Source organism: Parasteatoda tepidariorum, chromosome 2 (assembly GCF_043381705.1).
Source record: "Parasteatoda tepidariorum isolate YZ-2023 chromosome 2, CAS_Ptep_4.0, whole genome shotgun sequence".
NCBI lineage: Eukaryota > Metazoa > Arthropoda > Arachnida > Araneae > Theridiidae > Parasteatoda > Parasteatoda tepidariorum.
Window position 1 is genome coordinate 70,361,435 of NC_092205.1, and position 23,844 is coordinate 70,385,278.

Here is a 23,844-nt window from a genome sequence, read left to right on the forward strand (position 1 = left end):
TTTGAAGGTCATGAGAGTTTTTAAAATGACAAGACCTGCATTCTAAATTTGCTTTGAGTAAATACAAATATTTTAAAACGAATTCAATTAAATCTGTTAGGTTCAGGAATTAAATTAATAAAATATGCACTTCGAATTTTTAAATACTTTTTGTCTATAAATCATCTGGATCATTTTTTTGTTTTTCATCTTCAATATACTAAGACTTTCCTAAGACTTAAACTTTCTTGCATCTTCTTTAAAAATTCTTTTCCCATAATTTTTAGAAGAAAGTTTTAAATCGAATTTAGAGCTGCTATTTACTTTCTAAAGTTCTGAAACATTTGAATATTTATTTTTCACCTAAAAAAAAAGTTATTTTTCTATTCTTTCCCGAAAATGTTTTTCTTTATCGACTCTCGAGGCGTTTTGTTTTCGTACTTGGTTCTCTATTTCTTATGAATATCTTTTACCACAGTGAATTTTAATGACGCTTTCACATTAAAAAGAAAAAGGCCGCCAGAACGTGCATTTTATTTGTAATTTGAAAAAAATGTTTTTTATAACTAATAGTAAGTTTTATACTGGTGGAATATATACATAAACATAGCATTTTTACGAAAAAAAAGACACTTATATTATGCAATAAAGCAAACACTAAAATTTATGTCTTTCATAAGCAAATTTGTAATAAACTATAGCAAAAATTTAGTAAAATCGTTACGTAATTATTTCACATAAAAATATATCAATATTTTTTAAGGTTCAATAATATTTGATACGGGAACTGGCAAGTAAACGAAATAAATACCGTTAATGTATTTTGTCTTAATGTTCAGATCTTCACGAATTAAATGCTTATCTACATAGTTAAAAAATGGATTTCAAAGAAGTTGATTAACTTTTGCTAAACAAATTGCGAAACTTAAACGGAAACGCACTTTCTCCGAAAATTATACACATTTTGTGACTCATAAATATTTTTGATAATCGGTATCGTATTTTAAAGCTAGCAACTTTTTTTCCATGAAAGGAAAGAAAAGTATGAAAAAAATGCATTTATTCTTCTTGAGATTTTCCTTAAAAGTTATATATCCAAATGTTTTGTTATGAATATTAAATTCATATTTTTATACACATTTTAATAGCAAGATGTTTTTATTGTTTTTGGAAAAATGAAATATTGCTGACATCTTTTATAAAATAGGGTAAATCCTTCAAAAGCTAAAATTTCTATCTGATATCACTGCCTAAATAGCATTTGTCATTCTATAGAATGCCAAGGTATTATATACAATGCCTAGGGAAAGTATCTAATACTTCTCATATTTCATATCTTGCCTAACATCCAGCATTATCTTGAAAACATCCAGCATTATATACAATGTCTAGGCATTTTAAAGAATGCCGGCGATTCATACTTTGCCGGTAACATATATATATATATTTAACTATTCACCTGAAGACACACACAATGTAAAAATTAGCATATATTCACGAAACATGAAGACAGAATAAATCTTCGTAAGAATTTTATTTTAAAAATTAACCATTCGTTTAAAGAGCATGTTATGTTCTTATCCTTTGGGATGATGTTTTGAGCGATAAAATATGATAATGAGGGTGACTGATGAGGGCTATCTTGTGAGGGCAGTGAGAAATTTTCACTTACCCAGCAATTTAGTTTATTACATTTGTTGAAGAGGAGAGATTTCTGGAAATATTAGTTAACGGTGTGTTAAAGCAGTCTGCTGGGATTCTTTGCCTTTATTACGAAATGGCTATATTTAAAAAAAAACTATAAACCTGGCAATGATAAAGAGATCAAAACGTGATTTAAAATGGGGCTTGAATTAAAGGCCATTGTTTGTATGTCAATGGATTTTCATGCTTCATAAACATTTGGAAGCCACTGGTGCTATGAGAAATGCTATAAGAATACCGGGTTAAGATATTTTTTTAAAATTAAAATTTGTTATAAATATTTTTCTCACAATTTTAACTGTGTTTATTTAAATTGATAAAAGTTAAAAGGAATTGTCTAAGTTTTAATATTGTTATAAAATTTTAAATACTGTGTCATCAAAAACTATTAACATTTTTGAAAAACGAAACGATAACTTAAAAACTAGTTACCTATTTAATTTTAAGACTCCACAGGCAATCGTTTGTTAATCATTTTCAAGTGAAAAAAATATACTCAATGGCTCTAAGGTTAATCTCAAATATACAAATTAATTAGCGCTGACCATTAAGTAAGTTAAGTTAAATAGTGATAACCACTAAGTAAGTTTTGTTAATTAATGCTACCCATTAAGAAACAACAAATGTACTTTGGAGCTTTACATTAATGACGTCACACATTTCTCCATATCCCAGTCCTGTTAGTCTCATGTCAAGCTTTATTATATTATATAGAATATAGAATATATAGAATATAGAATATATAGAATATAGAATATAGAATATATAGAATATAGAATATATAGAATATATGGAATATAGAATATATGGAATATAGATTATATGGAATATAGAATATATGGAATATAGATTATATGGAATATAGAATATATAGAATATATAGAATATATTATATAGAACATATTTCAAATTTCATCTTGTCATAAAATAAACTATCCCCCCACTTCCACCCTAACAAGCGTGTCGCCATTTCTGAACGGTCTTTTTCTCTGAACACACCTTTTTTTCCTATATGAATCAGGATTTTTGACCACCAATCTGGATCTTATCTACAATCTTCAAAATAGGAATCCATCAGTTAAATCTGGAGAACAGTCAATAATTTTTGCCCTTTATTGTTAATTTCATTCATTCTTAGCCCTTTATTTTTGATTTCATTCCTTTATTTTTTAATTTCATTCATTTAATTATAAACCAATTTAAAGGTATGGAATGAATATTTCCATGAAACTGAAGCTGAAAGAAGACAAAAAACTTCATTAGCTTCTAAAATTAAGATGACAAAACTCGACATGTTTCAAACACTCAAAGCAGGCGATCATTATCAAGTGAAACAAACACGTGAATGATAAAAACTAAACAGAAAAAAAAACACACACACACACATCATCTTGTCAAAGAAATCGTAATGAGCACTTGAAATTGCCAACATTACTAAATTTTTGAAGGTCATGCAGTTTTGTCATTGAGAAGCAGATTTTAAATGTCTATGTATATTGAAAAATCATAAGAGCCGCCTACTTTTTCGGTGTTCAACATAATGTTGCCTTTTTTAACTTTGCGTAAAAAATGCAGGACTTAATTTGAAATTATAAAGGTATGTAGAAATTATAAAGATATTTGAAACTTGAAATTTAAAGATATATAGGAAACATGTACATGTAGGAACATGTACATGTTTCCAATATACAGTAAAAATACAGAAAATATACAGTAAAGATGTGTTAGAAATATTCAGAAAGAAGTACGATGGTATTAAACAAAATTAATATTCGATAATTAGTTTGAAAATGATATACGGCCAAACTTGTATTAAAAATAATCGGCGGATCGGTTTGCATTCTACAGAGTTGAAATTTGACGTGCTGAAAGATGAACTATGAGCTTAACAAGAGCCTTATTTGAAATTTCTATTTGGTTGTTGCAATTTTGCTTTTTTTCCTGATTTTTCTCACACATTTTCGTTTTACGTTACATTATATTTTTCTGAGCATAAATTTCAAGACTTATAAACTTAAAATTTCGAAACTGTGTAGAAAAATGTACAAGGAGTTAAATGAAATAAAATGATTTAAGATTTTGTTATTAGTTATATAAAAAAAATTCGACGAGGGTCAAACTATCCCCTATCAATTACAGCATCAAAATATGACGCACTGAAATTTTAATTTAGAAATTTTACACGAATTTATTTCGATAATGTAATTTGTTCGAAAGTTATTACAAATTTATTCTAATTTTAAATATTTTTTTCAAGTTCCGATCACTTCGAATCCAAGCAATCGTTCATTTGCAGAATATATATTTTAATAATTCTTGTCAAAAAGGAGTAAGAAAAGCAAGCAAGTTAGGATTCGCAAATTGAATAATTAAGTTTAATAAAAACTTTATCTAAATACGACAAATCTTTCTTTCAGAAAGACGGAATTATAAATACCAAAAGCAGTTTAAATTGCCCGATGAAACTTAAAGGAATGCTTATATTTCACCTTTAACCTTCTCTCACTCATCATTATCTGCTCTTCAAACAAGTTGTTTTCAATCTATCCTTTTTCTTTAATGACTCGACATGACTTGATGAAGTTTTTCAATCTCTTAAATATTGATTTTTGACCTCCATTGTGTAAATTTTTTGGACTTCGTTTTTGATACCGATTTTTATTATGGATAACTTTATGTAGATATTTTTTTGGCATGCGATTAATCTTTTAAAGCAGAATATTAAATATATTTTTCATATGTTTTTTCAATATTTTGTATTAATTTAGGTCAAAATAAGTGAGAAATATTATATTTAGCATTTTAATTATTTATGGCTATGAAATACCGGTGTCTTTATATGCGTTAATGGTTAAATCTTCCAAACACGGCACACTTCTAAACCATAATTTTTAAAATGTGAATTTTTTGCAGTATTTTAAATTTAAGATAAACAGTTATTCATCATTGAAATTTCTTTAATTTATGAAATCAATTATTGATAAATTTTTGAATATGAAAATAATATTTTTTCAAACTGTATTTTTTGGGTTTTATATTTCAGTGCAAATACAATTCCGGTAATCTAGCGCATTTCTTAGTAACTATTAGAATGTTTTTTATAATTAAAAATACCAAATAGTTTTTTTGCTTGTAATTAGAGTGTCTGAAAGAAATAAACCGAATGGACACCGCTGTCAGATTTGAGTCAAAGAATTAACAAATTTACTCATAATACCAAGTCTTTCAAGGCAATCTCATGCATGTAAGATCTTTGATTTCGTAAGTATAAAAGTTATGACCCTGAGACATCAACTTTTCAAGAACGTATAGCCTGGAAATAACTTTACGGAAGTTGCGAATAAACATATTTAGAACTTTATGTACTTATGAGTATGATGGCGGAAACTCACTTAGAGTGATGCTTGTCAAATTAGTACAATTTATTAAGGCGCAGTTTTACACGGCGTGCTTTACTTAGATATAATTTAATCATGTCTTCAAAGATATCATTAATCATACCTTACTTATTGAATTATACTAAAGCATTTCATGTTTATCAAAGCTTTTAGCATTTGTTGTGTAGGAAGGTTACTGAAGAAGGTATTTTTTACGGATCTTTATCATTTTAATTTTTATTAAATTAGGACATTTTTGTAAGTTTTCCTTACAATAAATTATAATATGCTTTTACTAGATTTTTGCTTAAATAGTTTAGTTTCAACTTAAATGTTAACGGAAATGAAAATAAATGGTTTTTCTCAAGTTATGAGTTAGTTAATAGTTTTGATAGCTGGGATTTCGAAACACGAAGTCAAACACGAAAAAGCACTTTCTGTAAATAAACTTACATTTTTATTTATCGGTACTCTGTTAAAAAGAGTTTCTCAAAATTGAGTAAACATATACCAATATATAAACCATCATCGAACCGAAACAAGTCATCATCGAACTTGTAAACCCTATGTATTCAAACTTTTTTGAGCTAAACGCTTAGTCTTCAAAGTGATGTGGAGGAAAAAATGTGTGAGTTCTTTAGCTGTCAGGGGGATTCGAATTAAGGACCTCAGGGTTTGTTGTAGGATGCTGTAACCATCACCGTTGAACAGTGTGAGCAAAATGAAAAAAAGGAACACTCTGAATAACTTTTGATGTAATGATCGGATCTTTACGTTCTAGGACTCAATCTTAATGGATCGGAGGAGTGACCTCTAATAAGTGCAGACGATATTTTAAGTTATGAAAGTAGACACAAAAACATACTTTTTTTGATTAAACATACTCTTTTTTTTTTGACTGATTCGGATTTGTGATCTCCGAAATTTAGGGGGTAGCCTCATATGGTTTCAATAGTTTGGTCAGGAGAACGGTGCAAAGTTTGGATCCCTTAAGGTTAGTTTAACCTTTTGTGTATTTCACCATATTTCGAAAGCTTTTTAAGCGACTTAAACAATACTTGTACATAATTATAAATTCATGTATCTAAAGATAATTCCATGCAAAAATTAACTTTTAGTAAACACTTATTTTTTTATTGATTTTGAATTGCAAAGGTATATTGTATACCTTATAATTTAAAATTTTTAACCATTATTAAATAAAATAGTAAAATTTTTCTGAAATTTATATTTCGTATGGAATTATCTTTGAATAAACAAATTTCATAATTGTGTGCAAAGTATTTAATTTGCTTAAACAGTTCTAGAGATATAGTGAAATACGTAAAAAGTAAAATTAACATTTAGATGTTCTATATATAGACAGCTCTCCTGACCAAGCTATTGGAACTATATTTCTCATATTGCTGCTGTCTCCTTAAATTTGTTGGTAAGAAATCAGAATTCATCAAAAAAGGTATATTTATTTAGCGAAAATGCGTTTTTGTGTTTGATTTTGTACCTTAAAAAATCGTATGCACTAATTAAATAGCATATTTAAGGTCAGCATTTGAGCTATTAAGACAGGTCCTAAAAATGCAAAGTTAAGACAGTTTGATCAAAAGTTATCTATGGCGATCCGTTTATTTTTTTTTTTGCTCATCCCATATTTGGGAGAGTTAGAAAGTTTTTATATGGCTGCCGCTGCAAGGACACATCTTGACGTTATTGTTTCAATGGCTAAGATTTGGAAAATTTGATATCAAAGCTTAGCCAGAAGATCAGAAGAATTTAAATTTCCCTTTCTGCTTATTTCGCTAGATCTTAAAAAATTTTTAAGCGAGCGGAATGTATGTCATGATGTGTCACTGCTGTAGCCACTATTTGAAGTTTCCTAACTCTCCATGGCAGAGGGTGTACCCAACCCCGTTCAGCCGGCCATGGGAAAGCCCTAAACAGCTTTTAGTATCTAGTGTACCCAGCTCTATGGAACTAAGTGCCTTCATAAGATGTTCACCACACACTTCTCATTATAAAACTATTGGGAATTCATTGTTGTGTTAGGCATCCAATGATGGACGATAAAAATATGAATTTTTAATTCTGCTGTTGCGTTGACAATTATAATACCATCTTTTCTTATAGTTATTTGACTGTTTTGGTTGTAAATGTAAAATAACATTTAATTAAACTGTTATTTAATATATTTTCCCTAAAAATTTCTAAGATTGTAGGTGATCATCAAAACAAGTAACAAACCACAACAGAAAAATTTAAGTTAAAGAAAAACACGTGGACACTTAATATTACAGCTGTATTTCTTTCCTGTTTTAAATGGTTTTAATATTAAGTTACAAAATCATAAAATCATAAATAAAAGTTTTAGTCCTGTGAAGCTAGAAACAAACAAGACCGGGCGCCTCGTTTCTGGAAGGGTCTTTTTTTCTTGATGAAAGTAGTCCTGTTAAGGCAATGGATTTGCGGTCGATCTTTCCATTAAAATAAAAGACATTTTCTGCATTCTTCTTATTGAAGTGGTTGTATTTTATGACTCACCAAAGTAGAGCCACACACCATGTGACAGTTTGAGTTGTAAATGTGAATACCTCTTTGCTTGATTGAAACTTCCGAATCATTTTATTTCTCTATTTTGAAGTTAAGTGATTTTCTCGAGGGAGTTGAAAATAAAGCGTTACTTTGATAAATGAGACTTATTGATGCACCATTCTAACGTTGTTTCACTTATTCTATAATTTCGAGCCATATTATGTTTTAGGAATGTTTAATTCTCATAATGCAATTTCTTAATTATGCTCTTGATATATGCTTTATAATTACGATTAGTTGAAGAAAAATACGAAAGCACTCTTAAAGAGTGCTTTCGTATTTTTTTTTGCTTGTTTTAAATATTTTTATCTAGATATATCTAGACATATTTTTATCTAGATATATATTATCTAAACAACAAAAACCTTTTTCAATAAGCGTATTTTATTTTATTTTATTTTATTTTATTTTATTTTATTTTATTTTATTTTATAACCATCGTTGAACAGTCGACCCAATTATGGGCTTATGACTATTAAAGTTCAACTTAGCCTTGCAATTTTGAAACTAATCCAGAAGACAAGGGAAAGCCTGGATCAAGTATTGGGAGAAATGTGCCTTCGTGGAGGACTTTCTGATGGAGCTAACCCGCATTTGCGGTACATGGAGAGGGAAACCGCAAAAACCATCCACTGTTAGCCTGGTGGCAAGGAGTCTCTAACCCATGATCCATCTTCCACTGAGGATGTTTCACCTCAGCACTGTGGTCGGTGTAAGCCGGATGCGGAATTCGTATCGACTGGGATTCGAACCAGGTTTATTAGTTTTTGTGTAATTAATTGTAAGCTATTGGGATATACCTCTATGCAATATTTTAATTAAATATAGATTTCTTGGTAACAAGACATGGTAGATGATGCATGCAATTAAAATGATTTTTTTTCTCTGAAGAGTTAGCAGTACAATCATACCTAATGTGATGAGATAAAATCCTCCTTTTTTTGAGAAATCCTAAATAAACCTAGTTAGATCAACATGTTTGTTGTTATCTTCATTTCAGCTGAAAGAAAACGATTGATTGAGGAGAGCGAATAAAAGATAAAGCTTGTAGTAAAGATCTTAATGTGGATAGTCGTGCTTTTAAAGATCAAGAGATCACAGGATAATGATGATACGAAGAATTTAAGGATTGCGTTAACGAAACTTTAGTCTTGTTTTAGGAAAAAAAGGTGGTTTCATTAACAATTCAAATGAAAGAGAATGTCTCAAGTTAAAGAAGTATTTCGAAGTCTTTAAATATAGATTCTTATTTATTGATGTGTATTATTTTATCAAAATTTTCATTGAAAGAGAAAGATGATAACTTAAAAAAAATTTTCAAAAGAAAATTTTTTTTGCATCAATTACCTATCAATTACCAATTTAGATTTTCTTTTACATCAATTTGGTATTGAAAACTGATTTCATGCAGGAAATCACCTTTGCATGGGATTTTTTACCATTCTATCAATTTGAAAATGGTTTTGAATTTGATTTTCCTTATTCGATGATACTGCCGACTGATTTAAGAAGAAGGTACTGTTTTTGGTTTCTTCCATTAGATCAATATAGTACTCTCAATAGCTGATTTAACTACAAAGATCAGTTTTTTTTTATCCATGGTTTTTTCGAAAATTAATATTTATATCCAATGCATTGTCTAAGAAAAGGAATTGTCTCTTGCTTGTGGGTTTTTTCAGTATTAATTATTTTTATAACCAGCTGACCCATTCCTTAGTTTACGATTGACAATGCTAAACTTCTCAGCCCTGTTATTTTGAACTCAACCCAGAAGATATAGGAATACTTGGAACAAACATTGGGAAGAGGTAGCCTTTGCGTAGAACTTTTAATGGAACTAACCTGTATTTTGCTTTGTATACAAAGAGGAACAATGAAAACTTTCTGCGATTAGCCCAATGCGAAAGAGATTCTAACCCTGATCTACCAATGAGGATATTTTTGCCTCAGCACTGTGGTCGATGCGAAACGGGAATCGAATTCTTAGGAACCAGTCACCACTGGGCTTCAGACAAGGGTCACCTCATCGGGAGACCAATCAGGGCTAAAGAGAATAGAAGGGCTGGTTCACTCCTTTGAAGTATCTCTTGCCGCGCCGATCCTCCGANAATGCTCTATTCCTGGAGCTACCATGGCTTCGCTTTGTTTTTCATTTAGATCCATTTGGTATTTGTAACTGGTTTATGAACAAACGCAAGTGTCTTTGTATATAATTTTCAATTACATTAATTTGGAATCACCAACTGATTTAAGAGCAAAAAAATTTGTTTATGTATAAGTTTCCTAAATAAATCAATTTGGTTTTGCCAATTGATTTAAGTATAAAAGAATCAGGATTTTTTGTTGAAATTATGACTATTTTTTTATCCATATTATCTTTGGATAAGTAATACTTTTCCTGTAAGATGCTAGTGTTTTAAATACAAATTATCTATAATAATTTAATGTATTATCTGCAATGCTATAATACATTATCATGCATATCTGGCTCAGACTTTCTATTAACTATTCTATATTTTCCTAAAAGCCAAAACAAAACTTCAATAGCTTAAAGAAAATGATACACTAAATTTCAACTTATGCGAAAAAAAAAGTATTTTTTTAAAATTTAGTCATTGCATTTTTAACTGATTTTATTTCTTTAAAGTCCCAAGTGTGTCCTTAATTTCAAAATATTTTTTGCTTTTCGTTTTCATTGCATGGGCATAATAAGTTTTTCTTGCATTTTTTTTGTTGGAAACAAGAGTTCTCAAGCCTTTAGTTTTTCTCGATCTAATTAGAGAAATGTTCTCTCTTTTGGCTTTTCAGGAAGACTAAGCAGAACTGGTTACCAGACAGAGATCCTATTTCGGAGCTCTGGGAATAAGATTAAGTTCGTTGCCAGCTTAGAAAGCAGAACAATTTCAGAATTACATATAAAGAAACTGATTATTTGAATTTTTTTTTTTTTACATTTCAATGCTTTTATTTTCTGAGTAAGCTTCATAAAATTTGGCATCAAAATTTTAATTAACGATTTAATGCAGAAATTATAGAAACTTCATGATGCATTGCATTCTTCCCCCCCCCCTTCACTTTAGATAATACTTTCAGAAAAACTAATCAAAAGATTAATCATTATAAATAATTATAATTTCAAGAAAAATAAGGAGTAATTTTAAAAAGATAAATACCAAGTTATTGCAGAGGGAGTTTGACTAGACACACACGATTGTATTGTTCTCAATAACTATATATATAATATATTAACTTATTAATAATTCTGAATCAATAATTATATTATAACTATATATATTATAACTATATATATTATAACTATATATATTATAACTATATATAAAATATATAATTTTATTAAATATTTTTCGTTTGTAATCGTTACCATGATATTATCGAATTCTATGAATATCGTTGTCAATAATGATCACGATATTTTGGCTTGCTATAATTATCGGTCGATAATGATTGCGAGATTATAGATGATAATTGATATTTATCGTAAAGCATGATAGTCACGATATGTCATGGAAATAAACTATAAAGCATTTGAATCAAAATAATTACAAATATTAATATTTAGCGATATATCACTTAGCTATACATAGAAACATTAGTCGTATTTTTTTTCTCTAAAATATATTAAAAATTTTTAAGCATTTTAAATTTTTACTTTAAATAATGATAGTTAAACTTACTAAAATATTCAACAATAATTTTATATTGTTAACAAGTAGGGGAGAGTGGGGTAGATTGTAACATTTTTACTTAACTATTTTTAACTAAAAAAAATCCAATATATTATTAGTATTAATTGACAGACGAGTAAAGTAGACTATCCTCTACTAGAAAAAAAATACCTTATTTTAAATGTTATTATATTAGTTATTAACAATTTTTGACAGTCGTGCACTTGTTACAATTGTCCCCACTTACGGGGTCAATTGTAACAGTTCATAAATTCAACTAAAACATAGTTAATTATACATATTATCATAGTTGTGATATATTTTTTTATTGATCAAAATAGTAATGGTATTTTAGGAGTAAAAATAATGAGCAGAGACCTAAAGGGTTAAACTTTTAACTTTAAGGGGTTAAAAATTTTAATTTATGCTGTGAAAGGTGACAAATGAAATAATGCACATGCAACATAATATAAATGATATAGGAAACTATTGGTGGTTCTTAAAGAGTTAAGTAATGGTTTGTAAACATAAGATTATTTATTTTCAGCTGTTACAGTCGTCCCTTTACTTATTGTTACAATCGTCCCCAAGACGCCATTTCAGCTTCATTTGTTAAAAACAATGCTAGTTAATTAACAAAACTAATCTTTTTTTTGGAAATGTTAATTAAGGTGTCCACATTCATATTCGGTTAATAATTTTTATTTGTTTAAGCAAAATTACTTTGTTACAATATAATATTCTAATACAAAAAAAAAGTACTTACGTAGCGTGAAAATATCTTTTGTGGTGTAATTCTCTCAAAAGTACATAAAAATGGTTGCCAGCAGGAGTGTACATGTAGATTTATTAAATACACCTTGTGAGCCACCTAGGAACTAAATCTAAAACCCGACACTCGAAACTTTTGCTCTGTTACAATCGTACCCTGTTACAATTGACCCCACTCTCCACTACAACTTTAACCGTTCAACATCTGATTTTTTATGAGGAAGAAACGTTATTTTTTTAATGAAATAATATCATAAAATATACATTGGAAATTTTTTTTATTGGATTTATGCTCCCTTGTTTTTTCACCGTAGTTAATTTTTGAATTTTTTTTTTTAATTTTTTCATTAATTGGCAAATTATTTCTCTTGTTGGATCGTCTTTGCTCCCTTTTCTCTTTTTTTTCCTAATAAACGAAAGCAAAAATTAAAAATTATTGATGTTCAGCTTGGGTTGCTAATTTCATTCGAAATGACTACTTCTAAAAAACTTTTTGTTAATTTAGCAAATGAGGAGAAAATGGAAATGAAAAATAATTAACAGAAATGAAGCATTACCACTTTAGAAAAAAAAGAAACCCTTAAATGGAGAATTAAATTCCAGCAAATTTGTGTTGCTTGGAAATAACATTAAGTGGGGAAAGTTCAAATTTTTGTATCAATATGTATTAAAGTACTTTGAAAAAGTGAACTACATTCTTCTGGACAAAATCCCTCGTACACTGAGAAAAAAAAACCGGAATATGATAAAATTTGCCTTGTTTTTGGTTCTAGGAACACCAAACAACTTGGTAATTTTTACTGGAGAGTTTTAGTAACAATAACATTAAAATATTGTTTTCATTGTCTCAGTTTTATAGCGTTTACTAAACGTGTGGTAGTAAGAACTGTAATTTTTTAAACCTGAATTTCCGGCAAACCATTGTCATATGAAAGAAATCATTATGAAATGAATGGTCTAAATACCGTATATTATAATTTTATTAACCAGAATCTTGTTTTTTTTTATTTATTTTTTTTACCAGAAATGTCATTATCAGAGAGTAAAGTAATTTTCCTAGAAATCGTTTTCTCCGTATAAGTAACACTACATTTAATTTGAGATAAAGTAAAGTATTATGGTACTTTGACGATGGAGTTTATTTTTTAATTGCCATTCATTAATTTACCAGTCGAGGGAAGAAAATGAAACAGACATACAAAAATGTTATTATAATGTTTAGTAAGAGAAAACTGAAAATCACCATGAACTACCATGCTCGTTTAAATCAAAAATGAGAAATGGCAACTTAGTAGACAATTTTCGATTTAGTGAAATTTAATTTATCAGCAGTGGTATGAGTTAAATTCTTATATTTTTCTGTGATTTTACCACTTAATGGTGACGTAGGTAAAACAGGATGCTTCTATCACTTCAGATATCTGGTGTTTGTATCGAATAAAATGGTTTTCCGACTAATTCCTGAGAAAGAATTAAGAATTAATTAGTTTAAGTGTTTATTTTTAAGTAAAGGAACTGTTTCAATTGTAATTTTCTAAACCAGCAATCAAAATAACATTCCCTAGCATGCATCAAAACATGTTCTGCTCCACAAGAAATTGAAATTCTCGGGAAATAGAATTATATGCCATCTGACGTTTCTGAAACAGTAATTACAACAGCATTATTTAAAAATACCTTTTAGGATCTGACGCAAAGGTTCATTTAATTCTAAACAAATAAAAATATATTGTTTTTAAATTTTCTTTTTCAATCTAAATTATTCACGGAGTCATTGTAGCCACCGAAAGAGAAGACTTTCCCATTTAGCAACTAATAATTGAACCACTATTACGATTTTAATGAGTTTTCTTTTCGGTTACTGCTTTTATAATTTTTTTTCTTAAAGAAGCGGATAGTTTAAAAGGAATTTATTCTCCGTATTTCTCAGGGTGTTCACAAGTTTTTCTGTTATTTAATTCAACAGCTACTTAAAGAATTTAGGGAAGCATCACCATTCTATGTCATTTGCTTTTTAAAAGACAGCTAATTAAAAATAGAAATAAAGGTAGCGTCAACTGAAAAGTTACGTAATCGCAAGGAGTGTGATTTCAGTTTTATTTGCTTCGTTACTTTTGATTTTGATTGCTTTTCATGAAAGGAGTTCATTAAATGGTTTAAATTTTTTAAAGTTCAGTAATGATGAGATTTCATTTTTTTTATGGCATCCATTTGTGGATTTTTAATAATTGTTTAGATCCCATTGTTAGAAATTGTCTTTTCTTTGTTATGAACGTTGCCTATATTTAACTTTTGATTCTTTATCTAATTTTTGACAGTTATTTTTATGTAAATATGTAATATTTATGAATATGCAGTATTTTATTTTCAAAACTTTAAAAGAATATAATGTTAACTCGTTACGTTTTAAAAAGTTCCAAGCTCAATAGTGTGAAATTCTTCTAAGGTCGTGTGTATGTTAAATAGAGGGTTAGTTCTTCCACGCTTAACTCGAACAACCGATGATTTTTAACTAACGAATTATCATGAATAAACAAAACGAAATTCATAACGAAAAACACACATTTTTTTTGAAATTGCTGCATTAGTATCAGAATAAGTCTGAAGTAAAGAAATCCAATTTCTAGTGCTTCGGAAATTCTTAAAAACCTAATATTTAATTCATTTTCCATGAACAATTATACTAAATTTAACGGACATTGGCAATATAATAATTGCGCTGTTTAATTGTAAATCTCGCCATCTCCTCCAAAGCGATTTTTTTAAAATTCCATATAAATTTTCCATCAAATGAATACAAGAAACCATAGTGAAATCGATTAAATTAGTCTTATATATTGTGCGCTGAAAAACAATAAATAAATAAATAAATAAATGAATAAATAAATAAATAAATAAATAAATAAGTAAATAAATAAATAAACGGTCCACTCTGAATAACTTTTGATCAAATGATCGGATTTCCACGTTCTAAGGTTCTTTCGTAATGGTTTAAGTGGTGACCTCAAATATGCTAATTAACTAATGATGACGCTATTTTAAGTTACGAAATCAGACGCAAAAACTTAAAACAAAAACTAAACTTTGTCTAAATAAAACATACTTTTTTTTTCAACGGATTCAAATTTCTGACCCCCAAAATATAGGATGCTGCCAAAATCATGGAAATATGGTCCCCATAGTTTTGTCAAGAGAGCAATCTAAAGTTTGGACCCCTTAATGTTAATTTTTTTTGCGTCTAGTTTTAAATTGAAAGACAAACTTATACAATACCCGTTAAAAACAAAATGGATTTTCAGAAAACTATATTTGACTCTTTTTCTGACCATTTGAAAGACAATTTTGATTTACTCCCGCAATTTTTTAAAAATATTTTTACAGAAATATACAAATTCTATATCATTCATCATATATTTCTGTCACTAATAAAAATAGTTCCTAGTGCAAAATTAACTTTTTTTTATAAATAAAACTACCCAAACTAAAAAATTTAATCTATTGCTGCTAATGATTTGGTACTTTTTTCATTTTTAAAACATTATATTCTTTTTGTTTTAAAAATACTACAACCTAGCATTGCCTCGGGTTAAATAATTTGATGAAAAGTAATATCAAATTTTACAAATGGCGAGTTTATTTTTTTAGTTTCCTAAATTTTGTCTTTGAGGAATTTACTTTTTTTTTAAAGAAAATTCCCTAGGAAATAATAATCTTCGAATGATAATAATTTTTTCTTCGTATTGGCGTTTTTCAGTTTATTTTAGCTTTAAATTTGTTATTTGATGGCTAACAAAAACAAACTAGTTTATTAAGCAGAGGGTGTATCATTTTTTTTTGTTTATAAAATATAAATTTGAATATGCAGAATGAAGATAACTTTAAATTGGAAGGATTTGCTCACAGCAGTCTTTTTTCTTCATATATTTACATCTGTGTTTATTTACATAAATTGTTCAAAAAATGCATCGAAAAATGTTTGGAGGTGAAATAATAATTTTTTACTTACTGAAATAATTAAAAAAGAAACTTCTCATTCGCTAAGTATTGAAATTTTTACCTAATTAAAATATATACTAAGAAACTACAAAATATTTTGCACTTTCCTTAATTATTTTTAACTAACTAATTACTCGTTTTTAATGTTTTGTTTTGTGATCCAATGCTTTTTGGAAGACTGTTAGATAAATCGTAGCATCTCTTATTCGCGATCGCAACGAACTATAGGGGGCGTTGTTGTATGAGACTAATACCTGCGATTTCTATATGAACAGTCATTCAGTTACTCTAGAGACGTCGTTAATGTAGCACGTAGCATTGCAACGTTCCTTCTTTATTGTGGCTAATTAAATTTAAAAAAGAAAAATGCTTGATATTCTTTCTTATGCAAACGAAAACAAAATGGTATCTCTTTTTATTAGAGAAGGAATATCCAAANATGCCTATTTCTGGACTTGATTTGTGCCTTATTCACGTTGTGTTTCACTTTAGACTTTTTACGTTGTTTTATGATCAGTACATGATATTGATAAATGAATTGTTTTATGTTAAGTATGCCAATATCTGACTCTAAAGGTAGCCTGTTTTTATAATTGGTTTCTTTTTCTTTTGTGTATATATTTAAAATCCCGAAAATATTTTGGTGCTACTTTTGACATTGATTCTCGGTATGAAATTATTTACTATATACAGGTTTTACAGTTACTTTTTGAAATGACTAGAGTTTCTTTGATTATATTATGCAAGTGACCATGAGTATCTTTTATGTGACAAATATTTATCTATTATTTTTTTTTAGATAGTTGTTTTAAATTGTTATAGATGTGTTCCATTTAACAAAAAAAGAAAGGATTTTCTCTTTTCGAATATTTCTAGGCTTAATATGCAAAAAAAAAAAAAAAAAAAAAAAAAAAAAAAAAAAAAAAAAAAAAAAAGGAAAGAAAGAAAGTAAAATTATTTCGAGTAAGTTTATACAAGAAAAATAACGGAAACTTTTTCTCCTCTTTTTTGTTTTTTTCCAAAAAGTTTCTCTCCTTTTAAACTTTTCTTTCCTTTGGATGAAACTTTTTCTATTCTTTTTCTTTTTTTACAGGTTAGTTATATTAAACTTTTTTCTACTGATATAGATTAATACACTGCCTGAAAATTGCTAAGGAACAACTGATTCATACAAAGTAGTGTTCTTGACAGCCAACTAATAAATCAAAGTAGTAAATCAAAATAAAATCAAGTGTAGAGGGCGTGATAGAGCAATACCTGTAATCCGTGCAAAAGGCGGTGCACAGATTCTTCTCCTTATTCATTCACAAATTCATAATATTTGACCAAAATACAACATAGGTTGTTGAAATTATTTCTGTGAAATTCAATGTGGTATTGTAATAATTAAGAGCAAACATAAAGCATATTATCTGAGTTCTTACGATCGTGGACGAGCAGTTAGATGACTGAAACCAGGTCAAAACATGTATGAGGTCGTAGTATCGGGAGTCTAAAAATGTGTCATCGTGCGAATAAAAAAGACCGTTGAAAGGGGGAGATGTTATGTGATAGCATGCTGGGTGGTCGTTGTAGGAATTATGACCACCTCAAGGTGACTGTATGTATATCCAGTAGCGAAAGGGAACCGAAATGTCACTCGTAGGCCGATTGTTGCAGATTATGCAACCACTACCGGTACACATGTTTCTCCCACAACCACCTCACGGGGATAAAACTAAGTTGGTTTGCATGCACGGAAGCGTGTTCGATGCATCACACTCTAACGACATCATCGTCGAAAAAGATTACGTTGGTGCAAGGAATGTTTTGGTTAGGGTAACCAGTTAAGGTCCAGAGTGATGTTCTCCGACGAATCCCGATTCACTATGAAAAGTGATCCTGGCTACCAGTTAGCGTGGAGAGAGAGGGGAACACGGTGAGCACAACAATAGGCTCGCGAATGTGATCGGTATGGCCCAGCCGTGCCGGTATGGCCAGACATCAAGCTCAATGGCTGAACACCGTTTCACATCTTTGAGCGAGTTGACGTTACATCGTAGCGGTACTGCAAAGATATCATTCTGGATCATGCTTGTCTTTTTAGAGGTATAGTTGGTTCAGACTTTCTGTTTTCGGACGGCAATGAGCGGTCACGCAGGTGCGCTGAGGTATCGGACACGCTGGAAAGTAAAGATATTGACCGTATGCACTGTGTACACCTCGGACCTAAATCCTATAGAGTATTCCTGGGTTGCCCTTAGCAGACGCNGATGTACAACTTTTAATCTAATTTTTTCATTGCGTGCCGTCAAATTTTGAAATCGTTAAAAGTGTGCCGCAACGAAAAAAAGGTTGAGAATCACTGCTATAGAGTATTCCTGGGTTGCCCTTAGCAGACGCGTCTCACAAAGAACACACCTTTTCCGAACCGTGCAAGAGCTGCTGAAAACCGTTTCGAGAGAGGAGTGAGACAATATCACACAGGGATTCTTCGATAGTAGCATAAATAACAGATGCCACATGTGCATCAGTGTTTAAGGTAATCATACTTCTTACTGAAGTACTCATTTCTATTTCATTCTGGAAGGAAGATAAATTTTTCAGGGATGTTCGAAAATCGTCCGATGGGCATATTTTTAATTTTTAATTTTATTACTTTTCGATATGTGGATATCTGAACTATTTTGCATACATATTGTCGCTACTAAATATGTACATAGTTTCATTTCATCAATCAATGTCTGTTAGTAACTATTCGAAAAAATGTAACTATTCCTTAGCAATTGTCCAACAGTGGAATTGTATAAAGATTGAAGACGATTATAAAAAAATGAGAATGCTGGGATTTTTTCCCATGATTATAAGCATGTTTTTTCTTCGTCAGAAATTTCTAAATTTGACTTTTAAAAATTCAGAGCATGCAAAAGTTTAATCTTTCAAACAATACAATGACAAATATGTTATTCAGAAGAAAAATAAATAAATAAAAGCATTAAAAAAATCTCACGAGTTTCTTCCAAAAATGCACAAATATAAGTTGCGAATTTTTCTTAAACGAATCCCAGTTTAAAATACAATTTTCATCATTCTAACGTTTAAAGAAGTTTAACTTTGTAGTTATTTCGGAACACGATTTCTGTTTACAAGGAAAATGCAGCTTGACTGAATACTTACAACCTTATTCCATGCCATGAAAGCTTATACTAAGCCTGAATAGAAATTCTCTTACACTGCTTCAAGAAATAAGAAACTATTTTTATTAGAACATTTCTTTGGATACACATGAAAGAGTAAAACAAAAATCACCCTGTAATATTAGCATAGTGAAGATATTCTTCTTTCTTTGGGCTGCTTTTTCTAATCGAATAAATTGAGTTTCTGGACGGCAGACAATGACTTTGTCGACAAGTCTTTTCCTATAATCAAAGTATTTCAAATTTCGTTTTAGTAGTATTTTTATTATTTAACGAAAAAAAAAACTTTTATATTATTCAAAAGACATTTTTGTAGATAGTGATTATAAAATACGTATATTGATTTTTTTTAAACTATGCGAAATGAGGGTTTTAGCTTAGTACAGAGGTCGCCAAAGTGGTCTATATAGACCCCCAGAGGTCTGTTTAACATAAGCGTGGGTCGATCTGATCCAGGGGGTCGATTCGAACAGGAAGGGTCGATTGGTCGAAAGATTATCAGTATTTTTCAGATATGTGACAATTAGAAATAAAAGAAGACTTGGAAATATCTACAGGTAATCTTCAAAAATTGAGCGACGATTTTAAACTGCGTTTTGTTGATTTGGAAAACATTGACATCCCTGATTGGATTATTGTGCCCTTTTCTGCTCAAATTGGCAATCAATTGGCAATTGGACATCAACCTGCAAGATGAGCTTGCTGAATTATTATGGGGATTTGAAGTAAAGACGCTTTTTAAAAATTTAACAATAAGCAAATTTTGGACAAATATAAATATAATGCAAACATATGTAAGACTGTACGAAATATTTCAGCCTTTTATGATAGCATTTCCAAGTTCCTATATGGTTGAAGCCGGTTTCAGTCACGTAAATTAAATCTTAACTAAGAACAGAAATAAATTAAATGTAGAGTTTCGAGGGGATTTAAGGTTAAAATTGACCAATTTTGAACCCAATATAACGAACCTTGCAAAAAAAAAAAAAAAAAAAAAAAAAAAAAAAAAAAAAAAAAAAAAAAAAAAAAAAAAANATAATTACTTATTATTTCATAAATATTAAGGTATTTATATTTCAACATTAATATATTTTTCATTAAACTATTGTTACACTATGTACTATTACTTTAATAAATGTTCAAAATCATAAAATAAATGTACAAACACAGTATCTAATAGAGTTTTATTTGAATTAACAGAAAATTACTTTTATGGGGGGTCGATGGAGATTTCGAAAAATTATGTAGGGGTCGATGATCAAAAAAGTTTGGCAACCCCTGGCTTAGTACATCGAAGAGTACTATAATTGAACAGGATTTATCTATTAACGATAACGTGAAGAAATGGTAATAGTTAAAAATGCTACTGAGTACATGTGAGTTTTCATGCTGTAATTTATTGATGTCATTTTTTTTCCTTCAGGAACAAGTTAAAAGATTAAAATATCAAAGAAAGGAAATCAGTTATTGAAGCAAATGTTGATTAAATACTTCAATCAATGATAAATATAAATAAACAGGAGTGATTACTTCTATCTGTTATATGGATGGTTATACATTAAAAATATATAGATTAATAGTTGTACATTTAATCAAATGCATTTGTTTTGTGTTTATTAAATGTAATTTGATATATAATTTTTTATTCTAGTTGTTATTTTTTAAAACATGTGAATCTACTCAAATATTGATTTCTTCCGTCATATAGTTTTAAACTTATTTAGTAAGTTCATTATAATTCTCTTTCTTCTAAAAAAAGCGAGTGAATTTAAAACAAGAATTTATAACATTAAATTGAAAAAAAATTTGGAAAAAATAACTCATATTTTAAGTGATCTAAAGATAATACACGGAGGGAAAATTTGGTACATTTACCATACTGTACGGTAATGACTTTCCTGGTAAAAAAACCCCTATAATTCTGGTAATCGAAACCAAAGTATGTGGTAACTGAGCCGCTCATTTGATAAATTTTCTATTTACATAATAACGGTTTACCTGAAATTCTGGTTTTCAAAATTATAATTCTTATTACTACACATATAGTAAAAATACAATACTGAAATGTAAATTTAACCAAATTAATGGTTTAGATCCCATGCTGTAAAGTATCGTGATAAAATTATCAAATTTGTCACATTTATCAAATTTTATCACACATTATTAAACCATATTTTATTGTTAATTTTACCAAAATTATTAGCAAAGCGCTTCAGGGAAAATTACCGAGCATTTTGACATTCTCATGGAGACAGAAAACGCGGTAAATTTTACCATACTCTAGTAGTTTTGACCACACTTTCATTCATTCTCAGTTATGAGCAAAATAATAAGTGATTCATTTTGGGCTATAGACATGATTGCTAATTTTATATACTCTGTACTAATTTTATGTTTATATTTTGTCCCTTTTTTAAAAATGAATATTATTTATCAATATTGAAAGCTAATATAAATATTTACTTACTAATTTAAGATTGTGTTTCGTTAAAATTACTTCAGATCGAAAAATAAAAAGGCTGAAATGGGACAATATAAATAGGATTTAAAATATATTGCTCAAAATATGCAGTGGCATCGAACTAAAAATATCGAAATTTTTTACTGGTTTCAGATAAAAGTAAGAGCATTTTTTCTTCATCTATATTGCTTTTCGGAAAACGTGTAGTGCTTTAGAATAACAAAATTTATTTTTAAAGCTTATTTTAAAAAAAGTTTTGAAAATATTTTTTTCTAAGTTGGTTTGAAAAATACTAATGCAAATTTAAACTTTGAAGACATCTAGATATTTTCAAGAAAATAATTCAGAGTAAAAATATGGAAATAGTCATGCACTAACCCGTTATTTTAGTATAATTTTAATTCATAAAAAAAAAGGAAATTAGTGTTATTTTGAAAAATAATCGTAATTTATTTTGGTTACATAGTCTATTTAGTCCAAAATAAACTACACTAAGAATATTTTTTCTCCATTTTTATTCCTTTTTGTAAGACGTGCCGTGCTTTAGAATAGCAAAAAGTATTGTTTTAACTTATTCTTAAAAAGTTTGGACGCATATATTTGGACGCATAAGTTGGTTTTGAAAATACTGTTATAGTTTTCAACTTTGGATATCTAGGTGTTTATTAAAAAAGAGTATGGAGTAAAAATACAGAAATAGTCATGTGCTTGCCCGTTGTTTTACGATTATTATAATTGATGAAAAACGGGAATTGTTATTATTTGAAATATAATCGTTATGCTTTTTAGTTGAATAGTTAATTTTATCACTTATAACAAGTTAATAGTTAATTTTATCACAAATAACACTTTTCTACATCGCCTAAAGTAGGGGATAAAGATAGCACAGATGTGGGGAAAGAGCTTTCGACAATGTCATCCTTCATCCATAAAAAGGTATTTCAAAGCGGAATTGAGTTAACATGTATGATGTTAACATGTCTTAAATATTAGTGAATTGGTATATTAGTGAATTGTCTTAAATATTAGTGAATTAGTAGACATTCTACAATACTCCCACACCAGAATTTTATCGTTGATAGAATTCGATGAACGAATACTACGCTACTCTGTTGATTCATAGCTTTCTTTTATGAGAAGCTGGGAGTGCTGTATTAGGATCACGGTTGTGTGTGTGGTTGCTCCTGTGTTGCTATTAGCAGTCGAGTGTGGTCAGGCTTCGCTGAGTGTGATCGGGACTAATAAGTAACAGTGTGATTACAATGTCACAGTCACTAATAGCAAGTCAACAGTTCAATGCAGACCATCCATCGAAGGAGGCGTGTTACTGTCGAGATAGAGGTGGTCAGATGACGCCCAAATGTCACCAATGTGGGGAAAGAGCTTTCGACAATGTCAACCTTCATCTATCAAAAGATACCGCTAGATAGAATCGAGTTAATATGTTTTATATACTAGGGAATTGGTACTTAATAATTGTAGCGGTTGACGCTCTACAACATTTAAGCAGAAAAACTTGATTTCACCATAGTTACTGTTTAATTAAAACTGCCTCAAGTGATTTTGTCTAAAGTGATTTTGCGGTTTGGTGATTTCTATACATTGATGTAAATTAAATACTACATGGTTCTACTAATTAACTACATGTACTTACATGTTACGCAAAATACGTACTGCTCGTATTTTTATTATAAAACCTTTGGTCCAACGTATTGTAACTAAAAACGTGTTTATAGTGGATAGCAGGTGATTGGGAAATAAAGAGTTCATTTTTTGCTTGTTTTACGGATCGTACACGTAATTTCTACTAAAAAACCGTATTGGATGTTTAGAGATGTATTAATAATATAGAGAATTGTGAAATATTAAGCCGCTTGGGTTCAGTGGTTAAATACAGGGAATTGTCATCGTGAAGGGCTGGAGCTCGATTGTTAGTGGCAACTTTAAGCAGGCCCACTCAGTTTTAGATCGATGGGTACTAGCTTGTCTGCGGAAAAAAGGGCACTCGTGTTCAATGTTGCCCACATTGCTACAATCATGCTTTTAGTCACAAAATTGTGGAGCCCTAACTTTTCTAATTATTGCGAGAATGATTTGCTTTTAAAATT

At 29.3% G+C, this 23,844-nt stretch overlaps 1 protein-coding gene and 1 long non-coding RNA gene across 2 annotated transcripts in view; one reads left to right on the plus strand and one right to left on the minus strand.

The window, feature by feature from the left end:
• LOC107436426 (otoferlin-like) overlaps nt 1-23,844 on the plus strand; it is a 341,056-nt gene that overhangs the window by 33,714 nt on the left and 283,498 nt on the right. The gene's annotated exons all lie outside the window — the stretch shown is intronic.
• Nucleotides 19,316-23,844, minus strand: part of LOC107438946 (uncharacterized) — an 82,066-nt gene continuing 77,537 nt past the window's right edge. Inside the window, exon 2 of the long non-coding RNA XR_001583463.3 lies at nt 19,316-19,497. This is a non-coding gene — a long non-coding RNA (uncharacterized lncRNA). The remainder of the gene's footprint in view (nt 19,498-23,844) is intronic.